Source organism: Hemicordylus capensis, chromosome 6 (assembly GCF_027244095.1).
Source record: "Hemicordylus capensis ecotype Gifberg chromosome 6, rHemCap1.1.pri, whole genome shotgun sequence".
NCBI classification, from domain to species: domain Eukaryota; kingdom Metazoa; phylum Chordata; class Lepidosauria; order Squamata; family Cordylidae; genus Hemicordylus; species Hemicordylus capensis.
Window position 1 is genome coordinate 108,053,624 of NC_069662.1, and position 25,508 is coordinate 108,079,131.

The 25,508-nt window shown below is 42.6% G+C and overlaps 1 protein-coding gene across 2 annotated transcripts in view; it reads right to left on the minus strand.

Annotated features, from left to right (window-relative positions):
• The window catches only part of LRRC3B (leucine rich repeat containing 3B), a 402,453-nt gene that overhangs the window by 339,572 nt on the left and 37,373 nt on the right, over nucleotides 1-25,508 (minus strand). For both annotated transcript variants that reach the window (XM_053261534.1, XM_053261536.1), the window contains exon 2: nucleotides 10,419-10,592. The gene's annotated coding sequence lies outside the window, so the exon portion shown is untranslated. The remainder of the gene's footprint in view (nucleotides 1-10,418; nucleotides 10,593-25,508) is intronic.

Sequence of the window (25,508 nt, forward strand, 5' to 3'; positions counted from 1 at the left end):
TTGTAAACTCCAAATAAGAAATAGATTGCTTCTGCTATGCAATTATCACTCAGGGCTGAAATCATGTGTGCCTATGAAGTGATTTATCTTAAATATATATATATAATTACTTTTGCCAACAAAAGTTGAGGAAATAAAAACAAGCAATAAACTAGACATAGCATTTCATTAAAAGAGCATCTGCGATAGAGCAAACTGATTGATATTGGATAAAAGGCAGCCCTGGCATAAGCTGGGTGAATAGGAGTTTCAGCCATTTAAATTGCATTTGAATTGTACTCGGCATATTCCTAAGTTCAGCAGTAATTGCTTTAACCTGCAGCTCTGAAAACGTCCATAGCACCACACTTGCATAATTCCATGGCTTTCAGGGTCAATTGAGGGCAGCCAGCCACAAGGCAAGGGAATGGCCTATGTCTCTTCCACTCATTCCATTACCTTCCTTTTGAAAATGGACTGTGATGTACTATAGATGTTCAGATATTTTGTTGTAGGTTGCATTGCCACACCATCTGCTGGTGCCAAAGATCTCAGACTTCCCAAGCCAAAGCACAAGATACTAGTCAGAATTAAGAATAAATAAATAAAAACTACACTAAAAAGGCTTGCTATTTATTTTCAGACCATCAATGTATACTGAATTTTAAAGTATTCATAAAAGATATAAGAACTCAGGTGGCACCATGCCTTTTACGAGTGCTTAAACATTCTTTGTGGAGCTATGGCGAGGGAAACTTATGGACCCAACTTGTGCCTATAAGTTTTCTCCTCTGCGAAGAAGCAGCGTACTCAGTATTCAATGCAGATTTTCAGAGAAAACCATTGGGTTTGAGGGTATACAAAAAGCTTTTTCTGTGGTGTTTGACCTTAGTGACTTCCTTCCTTATACATGCATGTTCTGCTTGATATTGCAATCATCACATGATAACATCCTTGTGTGAACCACTTTTAAACAACATTGTTGAGCATTTGTCCCCCATTCAGTGGTGGCTATACCCCTGGCCTCCATCCTTGGACCCAACTAGACCTACTTGGCTCCACCCTTAAACCTTAAAAATGCCAATCTCCTGCCCCTATGCACTAGTACTTGACCCTAAACATCTCTACCCCTAAATCAGGACATCTGCCCATAAACCTATTGGCAATCAACCTGGGTTAACTTTAGGTAATTAACTCTACCTAAATAATTAACCTACCAGTAATTCAACCTAGGGATGAATCAGGACATCTGCTACTAAACCTAAATTCCCTAAACCTACCCCCCAAAATAGTCACCTTAAGTGGCACAGCAGGGAAATGCTTGACTAACAAGCAGAAGGTTGCCGGTTCAAATCCCCGATGGTACTATATTGGGCAGCAGCAATATAGGAAGATGCTGAAAGGCATCATCTCATACTGCACAGGAGGAGGCAATGGTAAACCCCTCCTGTATTCTACCACAGAACTCTGGGCGCCAGGAGTCGAAATTGACTTGACGGCACACTTTACCTTACCCCCCAAAATTGCTGATCTCCTGCCCCTGTCTCCACCTCACAGAACTACTTCAGGATGTGCCCACAAGTCCTGTACAGGCACCTTTAAAAAATAAACTTCAGGTGTTGGTAATTAAAACTGGACAGGAACAAAAGGTCCCGCAGGTCTGGCTAAGGCAGTTACATCTTAGTTTGCCAGTTACAACTTAGTTTGGTACCCCAGTGGCAGACACACACCGGAGCACCACGAGATTTATTTAGATGCACTCTGGTATAAACTGGCACTGTCTCTTGCTCTGGGCTTGCAGCATACTTACTTGCCAAAATGGTTGGGCATCAGCTAGCTCAGATCCAAGGCAATGAGAAGGCAGGTAGAGTGACAAGAAAAGTGGGCTCAGCTGGTTCTATCTGAGATGCTGTTTGTGTCTTTCCTTCTCACAGGTATTTAATCCAGCCTCTTGCCTGAACTGGTTCAGAAACTGACAAGTCATTAGCACATTACTACTACTAAACATTGCCACATTACTACTACTCAACATCAGCATGTCACTACTACTACTACAAAAACAAATCTTAAAGCAGTTTACATAGAAAATAAAAATAAAAAGATAGTTCCCTGTCCCCAAAGTGATCACAGATTAAAGAAACACTCAAAAGAAGACACGTGTAACAGCCACTGGAGAAATGCTGTGCTGGTGTTAAATGGGCCCAGTTGCTCTCCCCCAGCTAAAAATAAGAGAATAACCACTTTGGAAGCCTGGTTAGCAGGGGTTCTACTGCCTCCGCTATGTATGGCTTAGAACTCACTGGAAAGGTCCAGTGCACAACCCTTAGATTGGTGAACAAACACAACTTCCCTGATGACTGTCTCGAGTTTCTAGCCCATCTGCAGCTAGATCTGTTGAGGCTCCTGAGGATATCATATAGGCCTAAAGACTCACCCAGGTTTCTACTGCAAAACTGAAACTGTTGCCCGGTTCTCTTGTGGCTTTCTCATCTGAAGGCATTCTGGATTTGGCCCTCAAAGATGCACCACAAAACACTCTCTTCTTTGTTTGCCCTTTTACCTTGAATACTTTCCTCTGAACTTTGTTTCTCTTTTGGTCAGTTTCACCTTCATTAGGGTTTCTTAAGCCATGATATAATTAAAGTAAATTGTTAAACAAAACATACTAGATAACAGGAAAATACATTGAAAGATCAGGTCAGGAACCCTGCACACTCTGCAACTCATTTGAAAATTAATTAAGATAAATTTACTACATATGAGCTGATAGCTCGCTCTCATCTAAGTTCTTCCAAACAGACTTTGCAAGACTTTAGATATGGACTATTTAGCAAATATTCTTAATTAACTCATAATTAGTTCCCTAATTAGCTACTTTGCTAGCCAGCTAAGCAGAAGATTCCTTGATGAAAGGGTTTTTAAAAAATGTTTCAATCTATTATTCAGCTTTAAAGTATAGCAGTACAAAGCATTTTTGTTTTGTTTTCACTTTTTAGGATACTTTTAATAAATAAATGCAAATCTTTGTGAATCTAGAAACATCTGGGATTTTTCATCTTTAATAATGCGTAAAGCAGTGGCTGCTTAGACCATCCTTAGCAAAGAGGATAATCCATGCTTGCTGCCAGAAGACCAGCTCACCTCCCTAAGCAGATAGCAGCTTCCTATGTTTCTGTGTGGCAAGGAAGTAAAGAGGATTCTCAAATCTGGAGAAGGCATACAATCCTGCCCCAAATCTCCCCCAGGACAGCCAGTATTCTGATCCTCATGTTGGATCAGAATATGGTCTATACCAGGGCTGCTCAACTTTGGCACTCTTACAGATGTTGGCCTACAATTTCCAAGGTAGGGGAGCCCCTCCCTTTTCCTGGTCCACCTAGTCCACATCCCAACAAGATCCATAGTGCTCGTGTCACCAGACTGTGGGCAAGGCTTCAGAACCTCTACAGGACAGCAGCCATTGGCCACAATTTTCAAGGGGGTATGTCGAGCATGAGCATGCCTTTTTGGATTGGCCTACCCACCCTAAGCAGAGAAAGGGCATTTAAATCCCTTTAAATGTCATGCAAACCCTTCATCTGACAGTGATTGTGCCGCTGCCCTCATAAGAGCCGCAAAACAAAACAGTCTCGCACAAACACAGTTGCTGCGTGCAGGGGGATGTTGAGGGGCACTATTATTCTTTTACTCTGGGGAAGGGAACATGATGACTTCCTAGGAGGGGATATGTATATGAAGGAGGGCAAAGGATCCTGGGGTCTGTTCCACTGTGGCCAAGGATGCTCTTGTGATAGCTCACCCCAGCAAAGCAGTCCACGGAGACCAAACCACACTCCTGCCCCCATGTCTTCTTGCCGGCCCGGGATTAGCCCTCACATGAGAGGGCCAGTCCACCGGAGAGGACCTTAGGTTCGTACCTTAAGCCTTCAGTCTTCTGTCAGACTGTGTGCGCTCATGAGTTTAGCTATTCAATAAAATAAATGGGCCCCTGCTTGTGTGGGGCCCCTGTTCTCTGTGGTTAATGATAGAACTTTTGCACAACGATCCCCTCCTCTTCAGGAAAGCCTTTGACACACTCAAGGAAAGATTCGACACTCCATGTGTCTGGGCATTGCTGGGTATGCCGTCTGGAAAAAACACCAGGACTGAGTACAGAGCTTTACTCTCATTTCAGATTTCCAGAGTTCAAACTGGTGTTGTTGTATATGCTGATCCTCTACTGTGGGGAATCACGGGAGAGGACAGCCCTGATTTACAATGATCCCAGTAGAGTGGGGTCACCATGTCAGGCAAAAATAAAGATGGATATGTCCTGATGGGTGACTGGACTGGCAGAGGGCCCACTTTGCTTCCTCGCAGCAGTCACCAAGATTGAGAGAGTTGTTGCTTGGGTACCCGTCCCCACTGCTAGCATGTATGGCGCAACCTGGCTGCGTGGCATCTGTTGTTCAGCCCGCAGGTGTGTCTCAGTGGCCTAAAACTCTCATGAGAGAGCGGTCTGTGGGAGCAAGGCTTTTGTCATGCATTATTAGTGATTCAGCCCGATCCCCCGATCCCCCTGTCCCCCTGGAAGGTTCTTCTCATGCATTGTGAATGGGAATCCCCATGGCCTTCCACTCTCATGAGAGAGGTCCACTCCGGCCCAGCATCCATCATCATCACACATGTAGAATCTCTCCTTTCACTGGAGGCACTGCTGTCCTGCTGGACAGTTTCTCTCATGCGTATGTGTTCACTCAAGTGTTCACCGCATATATGTGTTCACTGCCTGTGTTCACCCAAGGGGAAGGCTCTGGGCCCCCCTTTCACAACTTTATTGTTCAAAAAATAAAGCTGGGCCATTCAAGGATTCCAGGTGGGGCTGCTGACCCCAGGTATCATCGCCCTGCCATATGTTGTCTTCCCTGCAATCTATTGCCCAATTTATGTTGCCATTGTGACTGCATGTGCTTTTGAACGTACATCCGTGTTGCTTTATTTTTGGAGAGCAAAGGACATTGTGCCCATCTTGCCATCCTGTCCATTTTCTCACCTGATTGCCAAGAGGGGGGAACAAGAGACACAGTGGGAAGAGGGCATGCCCCCATGTGACTTTCCCATTTGACAGGCTTACAAGCTTGGGATGGGACGTGGTGGCATCCCTGTTGCCAGGCAACTGCTTGATTAGATTGGGAATGGGGCAGGGCAAGTGCTCAGAGAGGCAGCCAGAGAGAAGTGCTGCAGGCCTCGAGCAGGCACGATCCCACGGAGGTCTGGGGCACCCTTTCTATTATTACGGTTCCAAAAACAGCATGAAACCACAGTTTTGGTGCCATCTGCATATGGACATAACACTGCTGCCCCAAAACCTCAGGTTGACTACAAACTGAAGGTTCAAAATGGAGTTTGGTGAGGAAACCTGCAGGTCACCTTTGCCGCGAAACCGCAGTTTCATGCATTTGGACATACACAAATTCCAACCTCTGCCCCATTTAACTGCAGTTTTGCATTATGGATGAATGCAGCCATTGTGAACAAAAATGTTCATAAAGATTTGGGTAGTATATTTTAAAATATAAATGGTATAAAATTGTTTATTCTACAAAAAAAAAGTTGTTTAATTAGCTTGGTAATCAACATGAAGTAACCATTATTATTTTTTATAAAGAGCCTGGTAATTCAATACCCACAAGGCATATAATGAAATTTGACTGCTATACAAAAATCAATGGTTCACAATTCAAAAATATTTTTCTTCTTTATATAATGAAGGGGAAAAGAAAATTGATTACCCCACTGTCTAAGTTTCACTCTCAATCAAGTTCTGGCACAAAACCCCAGAACTGATGTGGCTTTTCTGTAATTTAGCTGATGTCATTAAGACTAATGAAGTTTATGGGAAGTTTAAGAAATTACATAGCCTGCTTGTTATGGCTAAATAACAAGCCCATCTCTCAAGCAAACATGAAGGGTAGATATCCAGGTTCCTTTCTAATTTAGACAATAGCCCTATTCACATGTTATGTTCAATGCATGTACGATCTGTGTACAGTGTAAATTAGAAATCTGTATGCATTCACACATTATGTTCAGTGCACATCCAGTCACTTCCTATCTGTACCCTACACTTGAAGAGGCCTCTACCCAGGTTCACTTTTAAAATGACTGCATGTGCAGTTGGGATGTGCAGAACCTGTTCAAATCAAACTGGGTTCTATTCTAACCGGCCAGGTTTAAGCGGTTCAAGATGAAACCAGCCCAGACCCCCCAAAAGGGGGGCGGTCCGAGTGTGAGCCAAACCAGGCCCAGTTTGGATCGCACTAGTTCAACTGGTCCGGCCTTGCTTGCAAAGGGGAATCCAGTAAGCATTCAAGCTTACCCCTTTACAAGCAAAGGGGGAACCCTATTGGGTTGAAAAGGGTGGGTGGGTGGTCCGGTCATGTTATGCACTGCTGAAGCAGCTCTGCAGCAGTAGATTGCCACCAGCTCCTAGGCCCCACCGGCACTCCCCCACATCAGCACGGGCTGGCAGGGGCCCAGTTTGCAAGACTTTAAATATGGACTATTTAGCAAATATTCTTAATTAACTCATAATTAGATCCCTAATAGCTACTTTGCTAGCCAGATAAGCAGAAGATTCCTTGATTAGGAATCTTTATTTTTTTAAGTGTCAATCTACTATTCAGCTTTAAAGCAAAGCAGTACAAAGCATTTTTTTTAATTTTCACTTTTTAGGATACTTTTCATAAATAAATGCAAATCTTTGTGTATCTAGAAACACCTGGGATTTTTCATCTTTAATAATGCATAAAGCAGTGGCTTTGTGCATCAGGAATAAGCCCGTAGCTCAGTGGTTAGGCATCTGTTTAGATGCTCCTCCATCTCCTCTAGGCCCTGTCAGTGCCCCCCCCCCACACCATCACTGCAGGCCAGCAGGGGCCCAATTTGCACTTCCACACATTAGAATGACCTCTGCACATGCATGGAGGCCATTTGCATCACCTTACCAGATTCCCCTTTGCAAGCATGCAGAGACGGGGAGAAATGGGCTGAACCGGTTCGACTCAGTTCTAATGCACGAACCAAACCACCACCTGTTCTAACAAACTGGTTCACAGACTGGTGCTTCAGTTCGAATTCAGTTTGAATTTGAACCGAACTGCCCGGACTGGTTCTGTGTACACCCCTAATGTGCAGTCATTAACACAAACTCATGTGCAATGTATGCAAGTACAACATAATGTCTGAATCGGCTAGTTGTGATTCATACCTATATCACCTCAATACTCTTTTCAGGACTGTTTTGTCATGTGGTCATAGCTGCATGAGTTCTTTGTATGAATTTGTATATTCTGAATATTAATTCCTGTAGCAGCAAAGTTGAAGGAGCTTGTTGTATAAAAATTAATGTGGGTCTCATTGGCTCCATCCCACCTGCTCCATTCTCTCCCTCTCCTACAGGATACAAGAACAAAGACAAGCTTCTCAGGTAATCATAGAGGGCTTTTATTTCTTCTAGAGTTCTTACAAGGAAGTTGTCTGCTTGGAGGTAGCCTAGATATTCACTGGGCAGACTGTCCCACATACTCCCACTAACACTTTCTGCTTAGCTAAGATGTACAGAAACCACCTGAGCACCTTCACGTGTCTTATAGAAATATGTTTGGCTTCCCTTGAAAGGTTCAGGTGTTCTTCCTTGGGAGAAACCCCGACATTTGCTTTGAATTTCATTTGTTGAAATTTCAGTGCTAATCCTATCCCCTGCTTAACTTAGCAAAGAGGCACCTTTTAATGTGGTGATTCTCTTTATTTAGCAGGGGGGGAGTAACTGGCCCTATCCACCCGAGCACAGTACCTCCAGTGACTGTTGCTGGTGACTATCTTATATTTCTTTTTAGATTGTGAGCCCTTTGGGGACAGGGATCCATCTTATTTGTTTGTTATTTCTCTGTGTAAACAGCCCTGAGCCATTTTTGGAAGGGCGGTATAGAAATCATTCAATCAATCAATCGATTAATCCTGATGGCATTGATTCTAAAGGACAGTCAGGCCAGCAGTGGTAAGTTCAACAGTGGCCACAAGCTCTTTTCAGACATTATGTTCAAGGCATGTACAATCTGTATACAGTACACACATATAAACCTGAACACACATACAGTCATTCAGACATTATGTTCAAGACACGTACTATAGTACACTTCCGATCTATATGCTGCATGTGGGAGTGCAGCTTTACAGAGAAGACAGGCCCTCGTCCCAAGGGGCTTACCATCTACAACTTGATACAGGAGAGGCAACAAGAAAGGAGAAAAGAATATTGCTCAATTCACTTATACATATGTGCACATAGTATCTTACAAACCATCCCAAATGCATAACAAAATGCTCATTGTAACTCCACACTTTGAACCTTAGAGATGCTGATCTATTTTACTTTTGGCATCTCACCTGAGTACAAGTAAGATGCAGAAAGTAGCATGGGTGAAATATAGTACAATAAAGGCTGGATTTGGGGGCCTGAGAATGAAGTTCAGGGAGAGAGAGAGCCTGTTTTCCATATCAAAGATCTCTGGTCCAGTCTAGCATCTACAAAGCATCTACAAAGAGGGCTGGGAAAGACACCTGCTTGAAACCCTGGAGAGCCACTGCCAGTCAGTGTAGACAAAGGCAGCTGCAGATGTTCATATGATTATTCAAGTACTGTATGTGTTAGGACTGCTTATTAATGAGAAAGATACTGGCAAGAGATTGGAGAAATGATCCAGGATTTGAGTGGTATTAACATAATATGGATGTGGCCATAATTCTTCTGGTTTTGAAATACTCAATACCAGCAATTGGTAGGCAACACAGTCAAGTTCTTAACTGGAATTCCCCACAGGACCCCCAAAACATCTGAGTGGAATATATTATTGCTATCCACTGTGAGCTTGTCCCCTTGGGGACAGACAGCTAACTTTTAGGAAAAGGCTGTAAGCTGCTCTGAGTCTAAGGGATAGAGTTAGATATAAAACAAATAAACAAACAAATTCCAGAGGCAAAAAGTATTTGAATGAGATCTATTCAGCAAAGTTGCTGTATTGACAAAACCATACTTTGTCTTCTTTTTAACTTATTTTTTTCTTTTTAGCCAACTAGGGGTGATTTAATGTCCCACGCAGATAAGGACTGGCAGAAAAGCTGCAAGTTTAACTTACAATTGAATATCACCCCAAGAACCTTGGCATTAATCAAAAGTGCATGGCAGTAGTTGAATTTACTGTGAGGTCTCCCTCAATAAGATAGCAGGGCACATATCATTCTGCAAATAATGACATGGGATATGCGTTGTAATACAGCTGACTCCAACATAATAAACATCACATCCATACCTTATTTCTAAGGAAAAGGTAATCCCTGCATCTGCAGAACAGAGATTTGTAGGTGCAATTCATTGCAGGCAACCTGCAAAGTTAGGAATCCTTGTTTTGCCAAGGTTGGGTGAAAGGTGTCCATGCCCTGAACAATAGCAAATAAAATAATGTTGCCCATCCAAATCCTAGATGGCAGGAGTGTTCAATCTGAGGCTTTCCAACTATTTATTTGTTTAAGATATATTTATATCTCGTCCCTCCAGTATGATACTGCTTGGGGGGCTCACAAAGACAATAAAACAGATAAAATAATACAAAATTAATACAATTCAGTTACAAACCAGACCCAGTTAAAATTAGATGTATTTATTTATTACATTTCTATACTGCCTCATAGCAACGTCTCATGGCAGTTTACAAAATAACAATAAAATCAGCATTAAAATCAAACGTTATAACAGTTAACATTTTTAAACCATTTAAAACAGTAACACAAGCAATAAAACCAGCTTGCAGCTGGCCAAAGGCTTGATGAAATAAATGAGTCTTTTAAAACTTGTTAGAGGTGGGGAAGCTCTTGTAACAATAGGGAGTTTATTCCAGAGCTTGGGGGCATCTAGAGAGAAGGCCTGGCCCTGAGACAACCTGGGGGCGGCCAAAGGTGGACCTTTCCCGATGATCTTAAGCAGTGGGAGTCCTGAAGCAGAAGCCACTCTCTTAAATACCCCGGGCCAAAGCCATTCAAGGCTTTATATGTAATCACCAGCACTTTATATTTTCCCCAAAAACATATTGGCAGCCAGTGTAATACTTTTAAAATAGGAGTAAAATGGTCTCTTCAGGTTGCCCCGGAGACCAATCTGGCTGCCGCATTTTGTGCCAATTGCAGTTTCTGGACTATATATAAAGGCAGCGCCAGACAGAGTGAATTGCATAGTCAAGTCTGGAGGTTACCAGCAAACGTACCACTGCTTTTAGATTGTTCTCCTCCAAAAATGGCCGTAGTTGGCATATCAGCCTAAGCTGATAAAAAGCACACCTGGCCACAGCCTCAAACTGAAAAACCAGAGAGAGGCCTGGGTCCAGAAGTGCTCGCAGACCACATACCTGTTCCTTCTGAGGGAGTGTGATCTTTTCCAGGACCGGCAGCTCTAATCCATCTCCTGAGTTACGACCTCCCACAGTAAGCATCTCCGTCTTGCTTGGATTCAGCTTCAGTTTGTTCTCTTTATCCAGCCTTTACCACATCCAGGCAGGCATTTAGGCAAGTTATGACATTCCCTGATGATGATGACATGGAGAAATAGATGTGAGTGTCATCAGCATACTGGTAATCTCCAGTGCCAAATCTCCTGATGATCTCCCCCAACAATTTCATGTAGATGTTAAAAAGCATCGGAGACATTACAGAGCCCTGTGGGACACCATACAAAATTTCCCATTTAAAGGAAGAGAAGTCTCTAGGTGATACCATCTGGTTTCTCCCCAAAAGATAGGAGCAGAATCACTGCAAAACAGTGCCTCCCACTCTCATCCCCCACAGATGATCCAGAAGGATAACACAGTTGATCGTATCAAAAGCTGCCAAGAGATCCAAAAGGACCCACAGAGTCACACTCCCTCTGTTGATTCCCATTTGGAGTTCATTCATCAGGCTGACCAAGGCATAGCCCACCCCCATAGCCCAACCCCATAGCCCACCCAAAAGCCAGTTTGAAATGGGTCCAGATAATGTTTCCTCCAAAACTGCCTGGAGCTGGGAGGCCACCAACCCCTCAATCACCTTGCCCAGCAATGGAAGGTTAGAGATTGGTCTATAATTGCTTGAGGGATTTAATGTAGGTTTCTTCAAAAGTCGTCTTATAATTGCCTCCTTAAGACAAAGGGGCATTCTGTTCTCCCTCAGAGATGCATTTATGATGTTAACAAGGCCATTTCTAATAGCCTCCCCACTAGATGACATAGGCCAGGGTTTCTTAACCTTGGGCCCCCAGATGATGTTGGACTACAACTCCCATCATCCCCAGACATTATGGCTGAGGATGATGGGAGTTTTAGTCCAACAACATCTAGGGGCCCAAGGTTAAGAAACCCTGAAATAGGCTATGTTGGACAAGGGCAGAGAGAACAGGTAGTAAGCTGCACCACTCCAAGTAACTTGGCCACATCCTCAGGAGTCACAGATTGAAACTGATCCAGTCTAAACATGCAAGAGGAATTTCTGGACACCTCCACACCAGATTCTGCCACCATACAAGTATCCAGATCGGCCTGAATGTGGCATGTTTTATCTGCAAAAAATTCATTAAAAGCATCACAATGGGTCACTAAAGGATCCAAGTTGAAATTCATGGAGGAAGGCACCTGAATTAGTTCCTTCACAACTGTAGATAACTTGGTTGGACACAAATTTGCAGAAGCAATGCAAGCAGCAAAGAAATGTTTCTTTCCTGTCCATATTGCCAGAGCATAGGTCTTTAAATGTGTTCTATGTTGTTGCCTGTAGCATTCAAATCAAGTCTTTCTCCACTTGCACTCTAGTCTTTTACCTTGCCACTCCAGCTCCCGCAGTCCTTCCATGTACCCTGGAGCTTGTTTGAAGCAGGTCAAAGCGGATGCTTAAATGTGATTGTGTCTACTGCCCTACTGAGTTCCCTATTCCAGATCTTAACTAGGGCATCAACAGAATCTCTGGATAAACCCTTGTAGTTGGGATAAACCCAACTATAAACCCTTCCGAGACTTCTTGGAATCCTATTGGGTCCAATAATCTTTTCTGGCAGACCATCTTAATAGGTCCTTCTCTCTTGCAGAGGTGGGTTGTGGCAGGAAGCCATACCTTAACCAGGTTGTGGTCCATCTATGACAATGGGGAAATCACAGGAACACCTCCCTGATCAGAGCAAAATACCAAATCAAGCAAGTGACCAGTGGTGTGTGTAGGTCCCAAGACTACTTAGGATAAGCCCATTATTGTCATTGCTGCTATGAAATGCTGAGCTGCACCTGATAAACTGGTCCCAAAGTGAACACTGAAGTTGCCCACCATCACAAATCTGGGTGACTCTAACACCAACTCCACGACCAGGTCAGTCAGCTCAGTTAGGAACTCTCTTGGAAAACGGGGTGAACGGTACACCAACAGAAGCCACAATCTATCCCTGGTTCCTGGACTTAAGTACACAATATGGGCAGTTTGCTCCCAGCTGAGTACTCTTGTTACTGAGCAGGTGAGGCGATGTGGGCTGGGAGGTGGTGGGGCTGTGGTCTATAGCAATAATATCTCCTTTACCAAGATCCCAGTCGTGGCAGGAAGGGGATACTTAACCCTTTCCCCTCACATCACGGTCCTAATAAAAATCACATCCACACCCACCCCTCTTCTATTAGCCTGAGTAGGGAAATTTCCAGTGGTGCCAATGACAGCTTCCTTCCCGAGAAGCTTCCGTGCTTTTGATTGGGACTGGGACGGGGGGAACGTAACTATTTCCTCCCTGTGTACCACAGTCCTGATTGTGATCCATCTACTGTGAGGCTGCTATTTTAATTTTTCAAACATTTCTAATTACTCTTCTTGTGTCACCCATAGTTTCTCCCTCAGTTTGGTGCCACAGAGGAATAGCCTGGAAGCCTTCTTGGGACGAAGAAGCAAAAATGCAGTCGTTCTGCGAGCCTAACAGCAAGCAGAGGCATGGAATTGGCTTATCAGTATTATTGGATTCCCAAGTCCAGAAGGACTCTGACTAGTGAGTATGCTGCTATTAGACTGAACTTCCTGCAGTTTCCTGCACTAACTAGTAGTTCTGGAAAGCAAGGAACTAGTCCCTGGCTCACAGGAAGCAAGGAATCTGTACTTGACCTGCGGAACTTTTAGTTTGAACTCTGACATCTGACAATGGGGCTGTCCTTAGGGCATGGCAAGCAGGGCGACCGCCCCGAGACCCGCTCTTTTAACCCCCATTAGAATTAACTGGAAGGGGGGGCCCGCACTGGCTGATTTGCCCTGCACCCCACCAGGGCTCTCTAAGGACAGCCCTGTCTGACACCCACTTAGTATGCATTGCATCTTGTAGTAGAAAACTGTAATTCAAACACTTGCAAGGCATTTTGTTCGAAAAATTTAAAAGAGGTTATTTTGCATGTAATGCTTGCACGTGCAGTTCTGACAAAACTAATGGAATCCTTTGCTAGCTGCTTTTGCCATCAAAGACCTAGCAGCTGCTAACAAACCCAAAGCACAAAGCCTTTTCCATTTCCACAAATAAGGGATATTATATTTGCATAACAGCTGGCAACAATACCTAAATATTCTGTCCATTATCCCTGATGTCTGTCAGATTTTTCACATGCAGCTGTTATAACTGACAGCGCCATCTGTGTCAAGAAATCTGGCCCAGATCCCACCAGTGCTTGTTGCCTAAAATCCTCCTTTTTGTTTTGTCAAAGTTTACATGACGGTTAGGAATCAAAGAGGTGGGACCAGTTCTTGGCAAGAGCCACCCCTTGAAGAATGGAGGAAGAACATGTCATGTCAGCAACTCCACTCTGAGACTCCACTACTTAATTCACTACAAGGATCTTTTTGTAGTGCTCTCTGCTAGTGACAACTGTAATCTGAATTCCTAGAATTGCTGTTCCCAAGCAGTACAGAACAATGATCTCTAACTTGTTAACAGCAGCAAGATTAATAGTAATTGCTAAAAACTGGGGAGAGAAAATGTCCACCAATTTGCAAAGAATGGGTTAACAAAGTATGGAATATAGCACAATTGACTAAATTGACAAAGCGAGTCAGGCTAAAAAATGGAAGACCCCCCCAAACCCAGTATATTTTAAACAATAGTAACCTTTTATTGAATATTGAAGAACAAAATAGGTGTTATAAAAACGTACAACTGTTTATCCTTTTATATGATATTATTGTGTTCTTTTTTCCTCTTACATGGGTATTGTATATTTGAATTTGTTCTAAAGGTATTTGAAAATGTGAAGGATTGCATAAATTACAATTTCATATTAAATTAAATCCATTTTTAAAAACTGTAATCTGGATACCATAGGTTAGGGTTAGGGTTAGGGTTAGGGTTAACCCTAATATGGGAGGGGACAGCATCATTAGCATCTTAGCAGGCAGCTGGGGCCAAAAGCCTTTGAGTACCCTTCGTCTCTATTTTTCTGTAGCAGAGATTCTATTAATTCTGTTATTCATATGTTTTTTAACAAGACACACAGATCAGACCTGAAGTCCCAGCAACATGGAAGAAGCTGTGTATGATCTGGCACTGCAATGTTGATGGGTGCAGCTTTCTGGTGATGATTTACTTGAGAATGGTGGCACATTTTTGACATGGAGAAGTAGTCATACCTGCAAACACACCCATCTGCAGTCTGAACATCTGACTATACCAGGAGCATTTTCTGAACAATGAAATGGACTTCCAGTCCTATGACAACACTTGTGTTGTGGAAAGGGCTTATGCATATCTACCAATGAATCAGACCCAGCTATGACAAATATCTAGAAGCAGCTTGGTAAGCACGTCTAACTCATGAATAGACACAATTGCAAATTGTTGGCACATAATTCTAAAAAATGAATAGACCAGCGGGAGCATAAAAGTAACTGCAAATATTGTGGGAAGCAGCCATTGCCTGCTTAAACTGCATTGCTTATTTACTGGGCAATATCCAAACTAGTTAGTCATGACTAAGCACCATCAAAATCAATGATACAAGTTAGTCATGACTAACTTAAGCCCTATCATGCAGACACAGCAGTAGTGCCTATAAAGGTGAAGAGTAAAAGTAGAATTATCTATATATGTAATTCTCTTAGGCGTACCAACTGCTAATCCCATGCATGGCAGCTCTCGTGAGAGAGCCAATTAGCGACTGCGACCACAGGGAGAGGAGGGGGGGGAGAAGCAGCAGCCCAGCTGCCAGGGGTGGGGTGGAGAGAAGCAGCGACCTGGCGAGTGGCTGGCTGGGGTGGGGGGGCAGGGAAGGGAGAAAACAGGCAGTCAGCAGACAGGTGAGCGGTCCCGGCAGGCAGTCTCCCAGAGCGGCCACAACCAGTGGGCAGGCCCAGCAGGTGGGCAGCCACGAACGGCAGGTGGGCCCAGCAGGCAGGTGGCTGGAGTGACTGTGACCAGCAGGCGGGTGTGGCAGACAGGTGGCCGGAGTGGCCATAGATGGCCAAGTGGCCGTGAATGGCAGGAAAGAAGATGGGAGCTGGGAAGAAGGAGGAGGAGGAGGAGGCAGCTACAGGTGAGGGGGAGAAGATGGGCAGTGGGGGAGAATGCAGTGGTGGTGGGCAAGAAAAAAACAGTGGTAGGACTAGGGACACAGATTTTCTGTGCCAGATCAGCTAGTAAGTTATAATTCCTGAACATTATAAGCCCTGAACATTCTATTGCTAATAAAATCTATAGTATCCATCCAATCATCCAAAGCAAGGGGAAAGAAGGAAATAATGACAGTCTGAAATGTTGAAAATGTTGTCTGAAATCTTGTACATATCAACTGGGTAACAAGTGCCACCGCCACTCCAAATTTGGTGGAGATCCATTACAAAATGGCCGAGATATAGCCATTTAAAAATTGACTCCTAAAGAGAGGGGTTTGAGTGTTGAAAACCCTTTTACATCACAAATAATGCACTTCATTGAAATTTTAATGTCCCTAATTTTATCCAAAAATTCAGGTCCATGCTGGACTAGTTTTGCTTGTCTGAAAAATATCCATCTAGGTAACTTTGAGTAATTAGTGTATATAGTCCCCAAAATAACAGGGTAAAATCAGTTAAGGGTGCAGATCAGTGATCTTGCCCATTAAGGATTTTGAAGCCAGAGTTGGAGGTGGGGGGCAAGTTCTGACAAGTTCTAGATAGTAACTTCTGGAACATAGCTGCCTGATAAGGAGAGTCTATGAGTGTTCTGGTACTCATATAGTTAAATAACCATTCCTTTCCCCCTCCCTTCCATGCAGCTGCTTCCTTCACCAACTACATACCCCAGGGAAGAACACAAAGTTGTGCCACTGGCCTGATACATTGCTAAACATATAAGAACAGTTGCCAAGATGGGAGTGAACAAAAGTTGCACAGATGGGAGTGAACAAAAGAGTAAGGGTGAACAGAAGAATGCCTGGGGTGGGTGAGGTTTGAAGACATCATGGGTAGCAAGGAGATGATATTAAAGGTGAGCAAAGAAGAGGCTGAAGAACCTAATTTCTAAATCCAGCGTAATATACAAGATAATATATAGTCTGATTATATGGCATGGAATAGGCCTGTCCCAGTTAAAAGTTGTCGGATCCAATCCAACAGGAAAATTGTCAGGAGGAACTGACATGACCCCCACAAAACTGTCAGGTTGGGTCAGATGAGAAATCCAACAATTCCTCAACATTCTGTTGTTGTGATGTAAAAGTTAAAGGGGGTTTCCCTTTAACTTTTAAATCCCAGTTGCATGAATGAAAATCACTTCTCAGCTGAGAGGCAGTGAAAGCTCAGTTATAATTTAAAAATTAAAGTGAAAGCCTCTAAGTTTTAAATCCTGACTGGGCAAAAGTGAAGTTACTTCTCTGCTGAGAAGTGGCTTCTCTTTCACGTGGTTGGGTCTGACAGACATGTCAGAACTCGGATAGAGTTCTGCCACAACAGGAGAGATTTTAGTTGGAGTTTCAACTGTCAGTGTTTCCTTCTGTCATGGTGGAACTCCTCTGATAATGCCTGACAGAGGGTATATCAGGTCTGACATGCCTGTTGGATGGACCTGACTGAACAGCCCTAGCGTGGAAGTTAAACTGACCAGTTTACATTTCAAATTTCAACGCCTGTTAGAGAGAACAGGAATGAAAATTATAAAAATGTTAACTCTCCTCTTAAATGAAGGTTTTGAAAATTAATTTCAATGAGACTTAGTCATCACTCATTTAGTCTGGATGTGGTCCACTGATCATTACTTGCTTTTGAACTCAACAAGAGCACAATAATTCAATATTTATGGCTGTTTTCTGTATAACCAATAACATGTTTTTTCTTATTACTGTCTTCAGTGAGTCTAGGTGAGTCTTGTTTGTATTTTCCTGTCTATATAAATTTATTATTTGCCATTGTTCATCAATATACATGTTTGTTCAATTGCCAGCCAAAATGGCTCTTTCTAGGCGGACAATTTCCTTCAATATAGGTTGCATTTGCACATAATGTCAAACCAGAGCGGAATGGGATGGAGGTTTGAATTTGTGTATGTCTGAATCCATTTAACCATGATTTTGCAGGGAAAGTGACCTGCTGTCACTTGCCAAACTCCAATTTGAACCTTCAGTTTGGAGTGTGTTTCGCTGCTCCAACCTGATGTTTGAAGGTGGCAGCTTTATATCTGAACATAATGAGCATTAGAGATAGTCTAGCTGCCATCATGAATGCCTCACTGGGGGGGCGGGGGAGGATGCCTTCATGTTTGAAGGAAGTGTTGGGGCACATGTACCCCAACCTTGAAGCTACCAACCCAGAACTATATGGAATTCAGGCCTGTGTCTAGTTCCATTTTATTACAGGAATTAATGCCTGGACTCAGGGTGAATGGACAGAGACGCAATGGGTCAGGCTTAATTACCAGTCTCACACTGCTGAAATTAACCTGCTGTCCAGTAATCCCCTTACCTCACTGACAGGATGCTTCTGCCTTAGTCAAATGTATTGATTAACTCGTCTCAAACATGTACCCCTTTTTATGTTACTTTAAATATTCTCAAACATGTACCCCTTTTTTGGTTACTTTAAATATTCTCTTGTTATAATTACACACTAGATAGAGGTACACAAGAAATAATGTAATTGCTGTCTCACACAAATAGAACTAATTCTCTCACTAACTCCTGACTTTTAACACCTTTTGGGGACCAGGCTAGCAAAATCTGGATCAAGAGAAGGGGCCCATTTGCAACTCAGAGATGCAGATTTGCTTTGGGCAATGTCCCCTCCTCAAGATAGCAGCTAACAGAAGATGGGATTAAGATCTCCCTGGACTGCCTGAATAATTAAAAAGACATTACCCAGAAGATAACAGCAAGTTGTCACCTTTTGGGGGACCCAGGAAAAGATGAGGAGATTTGAATAGACTCTATGAGAGATCAAAGGAAAATACAACTATAAAGAATGAAGCTAACTGGTCTCTGCACTCCTCAAGCTGTTGCCCAGCAACTGGGATGTTGCATTGTCCCATCCCAAGCTTCTAAGCCTGTCAAAGGGGAAAGTCACATTGGGGGATGCCCACTTCTAACTATGTCTCTTGTTCCCCACTCTGGCACTCAGAAGAGAAAGGGGGTGGAATGACAAGACAGGCACTATGTGTCTTGTTCACCAGAAATAAATAGAAGACATATGTTCACAAGTACATGCAATCGTCGTCACACCATAAACTGAGCAGCCCGATGAGATTGCTGCAAAGACAACATATGGCAGGGCTGGCACAGGGGCAGGAGTGTGCTTGGGTGTCCTTGGACTGCTTTGCCAGGATGTGCCATTGCAAGAGCATCCTTGATCACAGAGGACAGGACCCCAGGACCCTTTGCCCTCCCTCCTATACATATTTCCTCTTAGGAAGTTCTCATGATCCCTTCATGGAGTAATAAAAAAAATAGTGTCCCTCACCTCCCTGTCTCATCCTCCCTGCCATTGCAGAAACTGTGCTTGTGTGGGGCTGTTTTGTTTCAGGGCTCTTACAAAGGTGTTGGTGCAATTGCTGTCAGCAGAAGGGCTGAAATGCGATTTAAAGGGATTTAAATGCCCTTTCCCTACTGAGGGTGGGCAGTCCATCCCAAAATACTAGGTGCAATACAGAAATTAAGAAGACATGGCCTTACACACAGGCTCACAATCTAATAAGACAAACACCAGAAACAAAAGAATTGAGCGTGAAAGGCTGAGGGAAGAGTTTGCTGTAGTTTTTCAGGTACCACTGAAGCTCATGCTATGCAGCTTGGATTCTCCATATTTACAACGGATCACACATGCATGCTATCTCTTCCCTTCATATTTCAGTAATTCTTGCTTCTAAACCAAATGTGTGAACTTCCTCCATTGGGAAGCATTGTGATTCAACATTGGGCAGTGGATTGGTAGAGGTGGGTGCTTGACTGCTATCACCTCTGGTCACCTCACCCAGCGCCACTGCCTCCCAAAATATCTCCCCGTGTCTGCAGCACACAAACACACCAGCTTCTTCATCTTGCGCCTCCCTCTGTCCCAGTCATGTCTCAATGTGTCTTTTCAATAGCTAAAGGATGCAGAAGGTAAAGTGGCAGTAAGCGATTCGAGAACAAAAAGGCAGGGTAGGACACTACTGGGATGCAGGGAAGAGCGGGACAAGGACAGTGGCAGGGATGGCCATTGTCATTGCCATCCAGTCAGGGAACTGGCAGGCAGGGAGCACATTCAGTGGGCAGTGGCCTAAGGGAGTTAGCAGGGGGAAGACAAGGGAGGGATGTTAATGCATGGCACATGCTGCGGCCCACAGGAATAAGAACAAGAAGGGTAGAGAAAACGGGTAGGGGAGAAGAGGAGGTCATCATGCTGCCTAGGCATTGGGTGGGGGGGAAGCTCTGCGAGAGACAGAAAATGCAAAATAGTTTATTGATTTCACTGGTAGAAGGCTTAGGCCCATGCATGTTGGTATATTAAGTCATGTTAGAGGGGGGAAACACCATAAACACTTAAGTAGTTCTTCCCAGTACAGACCTCTTTGAAGAATATTTTTGATTTCACTAATGGATGTTAAGCTAATACTGAGAACTAAGTTCAAAATCCATTTGTGTTTTAAATACCACATTTCTTGCCTTTGACTCCATCTCATTCAGCAGCGGCAATTTAGCCATGCAAACCACTAAGGAGAATAATTAAATTTAAGGAAATCCACCCTTGAGTTAGAACTGCAGGAAAAATAATTAAGTTTAATACAAGCTGCAGCTTCTGAATAGAGTCGCACTTTATATAGTACAAGATTATTAGTGTGTCTGATATGAATGATAAGTAGTTCTCACTTTGTGCCTTCAGCATGGGGAGGGGGAATCACACTGATATTTGCTAAACTTTCAGTGAAATGACCATATAATTTTGAACAGCAACTGTAGGATTCAGTTTTCTAACAAGTGCTGTATGACCTTTTCTCTGAGAGCTATGGAAAGAGGAAGTAGCTTACAATAAATTTGCATTACTGGAATGTAAAAAGAAGTACATTTTGACAATTAAGACATGATAGATGGAAGAAGGAACAGTGTCTACAAAGCCCATTTAAGTCATTTTTAATGCAATCCTATTAGGTACATTTTGCTTTTCATGCATTTCATTTTTACATGCCTTTTGGGTGCAGCTATTTAAATCTATATAATGTTCAAGGGTTACCAGTGCCATATCACTGCATGTTCTGTCTTAAGGCTTGTCTGTAGTGTTGCATAACTGCACATTAATAATATCCAATATGAAATGAAGGTGCAGCTAATCTGTGCAGCTGCATGAAGCACTTGTGCAAGGCATGTGGTCCCTGAATTCTTATGCTTAAAACAGTCCTATATTTACTGTATACTACTAAAATTTACAATGCAATGGAACATGTGTAGGTAAAACTTACATGCCCCATGCTGAGCTCCCCCAAAAAAACATGTGGATGGAGTTCATTGGACTACATTAGTAACAAACCCAACAGGTCCATTACTAGAAGCCATGGGACTTCAGTTTTGACATCTAGACAGTATTATCTACTACAGTTTTGTGTAATTTTCCTATATGCAAAACCATAGATACAGTAATACAATATTTTTCATATATGCAAGCAATTTGTAAGCACGGGAGGCCCCAGTGTTCTTGGGGTTCCAAAGATCAAGAAATTTTGATCAGATTTCGATCAACTGGTCTTGCTCTTGTGCTCTCCTTGCCAAATATTCAAGAGTGTTTCTTTTCATTTGCTCTTGTTATACTTGTTTCACAATATCACAACTATATTGAAGAACATAATCAAGGGATCTTTGGCCACACATCTCTATGCTTCAACTGTCTTAGAACTCCTCATTTTTAGCCTACTTTCCAGTAGGCTTATGAGATCACCCAACATTCTGTGTGCGTGTGTCCCCCTCTATCAACTTCACAATGCCTGGACCAATATGAACCAAATCAGGTATAGTTGTAGGGACACACAGGGGCACCTCAACGGCGTAGTTTGTGATGATGTCATCCACCCTGATCCAAGATGGTGGACATGTAAACTTTTAAGGCACAAGTGGGCTAACTTGTGAACCGCTTAACCAATTTGAACCAAATTTGCTACAGCTGTAGGGACACATGGGGATGCCCAAATGGTGTGGTGTGTGATGATGTAATTTACTCCAATTCAAAATGGCAGCCACATGAACATCCGAGGCACAAGCGGGCTAATTTGTGGACTGTCTAACCGATTTAAATCAAATTGCATACAGTTGCAGTGAGTGACACACAGGGACACATTAGTGGCATCATTTGTGATGATGTCATCCACCCCAATTCAAGATGGTGGAAGCATAAACTTTGGAGGCGCAAGTAAGCTAACTTGTGAACCATTTAACCTATTTGAACCAAATTTGCTATAGCTATAGGGACACATAGGGACACCTCAACAGCATAGATTGTGACAATGTCATCCAAACCAATTCAAGATGGTGGATATGTAAACATCTGAGGTGCATGTAGGCCAACTTGTGAACTGCTTAACTCATTTGAACAAAATTTGCTATAGCTGTATGGACACATAGAGATGTCCCAGTGGTGTAGTTTGTGATTATGTCTTTGAGGCACAAGTGTGCTAATCTGAGGACTGTCTAACCGATTTGAACCAAATTTGATACAGTTGTCGTGAGTGACGTACAGGGACACCTCAGTGGTATAGTTTATAATAATGTCATCCACTCTGATCCAAGATGGTGGATGCATGAACATTTGAGGTGCAAGAGATCTAACTTGTGAACCTTGATTTGAACCAAATTTAGTCCAGTTCTAGAGACAGTGAAAGGAAAGTAGGCTGATTAGTACTTACTAGAACAACTTGTTGTCGATGGAGAAAGAGCAAACAAGGCAAGGTAAATGGGCCATTTATTTCATGAAAACAAAACTACTCAAAATGTAGGCCATCTTACAGCCCAGATTCACAACTACTATGTTCAGCTAGTGAGGCATGACAGAGGAATACATCACAGTTAGATGCTCCTTTTGAAATTCTCTTCCAGCTTATGCAGTGAGCATAATCTGGCCTCTATTTATTAATGTAACATTATGAGCTGCTTTTCAGCTAAATAAGCTCTCAGAGCAGCTTACAAAAAAAATTCAAATACACATACTAGTCTTGATTTAAATAATATGCGTTAACATCACACACTTCACCAGCCTCCGGTGGAATGGCTGACTGTTAGAGAGGCCATACTCCACTGGGTCCTTTCAGGAAGCCACCTGCAATTTCTGCAACAGTCTTTCAATATTATCTTCTCAGTACCTTGCACTTGAGCCAGAGTGTGGATCATGTTCATTGTTGGTTCAACAAAACCGTTTCTTTTTTCATTCCAAAACTTGCATCATAGATAAGTCCAGAATGCATATTCATAACCGTACAATGTGTATCCATTTATTTATCCATGTGGCAAGCAGCCAAGCAATTTAAGAGATGAAACAGACTCCAAAAGAGTGATTGGAGCTTCTACGCATTTACTGTAAGATCTACACCATGCTTCAGAAAGGTTCAGAAATCTTTGTCATTATAATGCCCTCTTATCAGACAGTAGCATGCTCCAAAAATTTTACGCTCCAAAATCTGTACTCCAAAGTACAATGCAAAGGAATTTGTAATTGACTTTTGAGAACAATATTTGGGTGGTGATGTGGGCTGGGAGGTGATATTTGGAATTGTTTCTATAACAACAATGCTTTTTTAAAATTCTGGGCCATATATTCCATTATATAATGTATTAATTAACTAGACATGAAGTGAACAGCCCTAAAGATAATCAAAAATCTGAACCAAGTACTAGTTTGATCTAAACTGCTCAGGTAAAGCCCAAATATCAAATGTTCCAGGTGGTAGCCAGCTGGATTTTTATGCAATGGAGTATTCAAAAATATAAAATCTTCTGAAAATTCTAAGAGTCATATAATGACTGGATCCTCACTTCCAGAATAATCAGGAGTTAATCCAGTGCTTCCTGGCAACAAAAATATCTGCATTGCCAGGTTCTAGAAGGAATCTATGGTCTCTGATGTTACAGATTGGTTGCTAAAAATTGCAGACCTCACAGTAACTTTGTTAAATTGAGGCAGGCCAAGATGAACAAATACTTTTCAAGTGGTGTTATGTTGATTTGAGAACAATCGTGGACTACCAATGGTTTACAACATGCTGCATACATATAAATGCTCTTAGGAATATTATAGAGACAATACACAAGGATATTGGGACAAGGAGCCATCTTATTTATTTATATATTTATTATTTCTCTATGTAAACCACTTTGGGAACTTTTGTTGAAAAAAGTGGTATATAAATATCTGTACTGTAGAAGTAGATATAAATAATCAGAGGTAAATATATCCAAGACCCACAGGCTGCATCAAGCCTGCCAAGACTCCCCCCGATATCCAGAAAGCTTTCTGCTACCAGCATATGGCAGCTCACTAGTTGGCTAGTTGCTCTTTCTAGAGCAAAGTGGGGCAAGGAGAGAGATTGTGGGGTGGGAACAATCTTTGGCAAGCTGCATCCAGCCCACAGGCCTTATGTTTCCTACACGTGATATAGATCAATGCACATGTGAATATATCTTATCTCCTTGTTTGTTTACAATGCTTTTAGACATACATACATTTACAGAATTATAAATAATTTCTATAGGACATTAGGGTATGTGTTTTCTCAGTCACGTTCCATTTACCCTCAAAACCACTCTGAAGCCACTTAAGCTGAGAGAATGGCACCAGATGCACTTCATGACTGATGAATTTTGAACTTCTGGCTCTCTTATTTTAGCACACCTTATCCACTGCAGCATATTTCTTTCTCTCTCTCTCTCTCTCTCTCTCTCTCAACACACACACATACACTTACAGCTTGTTCTTCCCTATATGATTCTCTTATGCTTTGTTAGCTTTCTAATGTACTTACTCTTCTTATGAGAACATAAGAAAAGCATTGCTAGATCTGATCCAAAGGCCATCAAGTCCAACATCCTGTTTCCCACAACCAGATGCTTCTAGTTGTGGGAAACAGGCATGAAACAGGCACAAGCAGGGCTTAAAGCAACCCGCTCTCCCCTCTGGTTGCTTCCCAGAAACTTAATGTTCAGCGACATATAGCCTCTAAAGATGGGGATTCTGTTTAGCCATCATGAGTCATGACAACCATGAATTGACCTATCCTCCATGATTTCTCTAGTCCCTTTTCAAAGTCATCAAAACTAATAAGAAAACTACCTTATACTGAGCCAGATCACTGGCCCATCTATCCCAGTATTGCTTATCCTAGCAGAGGTCGGTAACTTTGGCTCTCTAGTTATTATTGAACTACAACTCCTATCATCCCCAACCACAATTGTGGCTGGGGATGATGGGAGCTCTAATTCAACAACATCTGGTGAGTCAAGCTTACCTGCCCCGGGCTTGCTTGCTTGCTTGCTCATTTATTTATTTATTTCTATAGTTAAATCTGTATAACAAATCTGACGGAAAAGATTTAAAATACAAGCATTAAAAACTGCACAAAATACAAAGAAACAGCAGTAGAGACAATCATATAAAAGGCTGGGTAAAAAACCAAAATTTAACAAGCTTTCTAAAAACTGTGATGGAGTCCGAGGAGCAAATGACCACTGGGAGAGCATTCCAGAGTCTGGGGGCAGCAACAGAGAAGGCCTTGTCCTGCGTGCATGACAACCGCGCCTCCCTCATTGTTGGCACCCGGAGCACAGCCCCCTCAGATGACCTTATAGCAAGTAGTTGTAGTTCTCTGGGGCAGAGATCTTTCCAAGCACTAACAACAAGCAATATTCTTTCAAACTGATATGTGGGGGATTGAATCCATATGCACAGCATGGGCTGTACCACTGAACTCCAGCCCTTCCCCTCTTATGAACCGTTCTGAGACAGTCTACCAGCCATTGCACCAAACGGAAAAAGCAATGGCAACA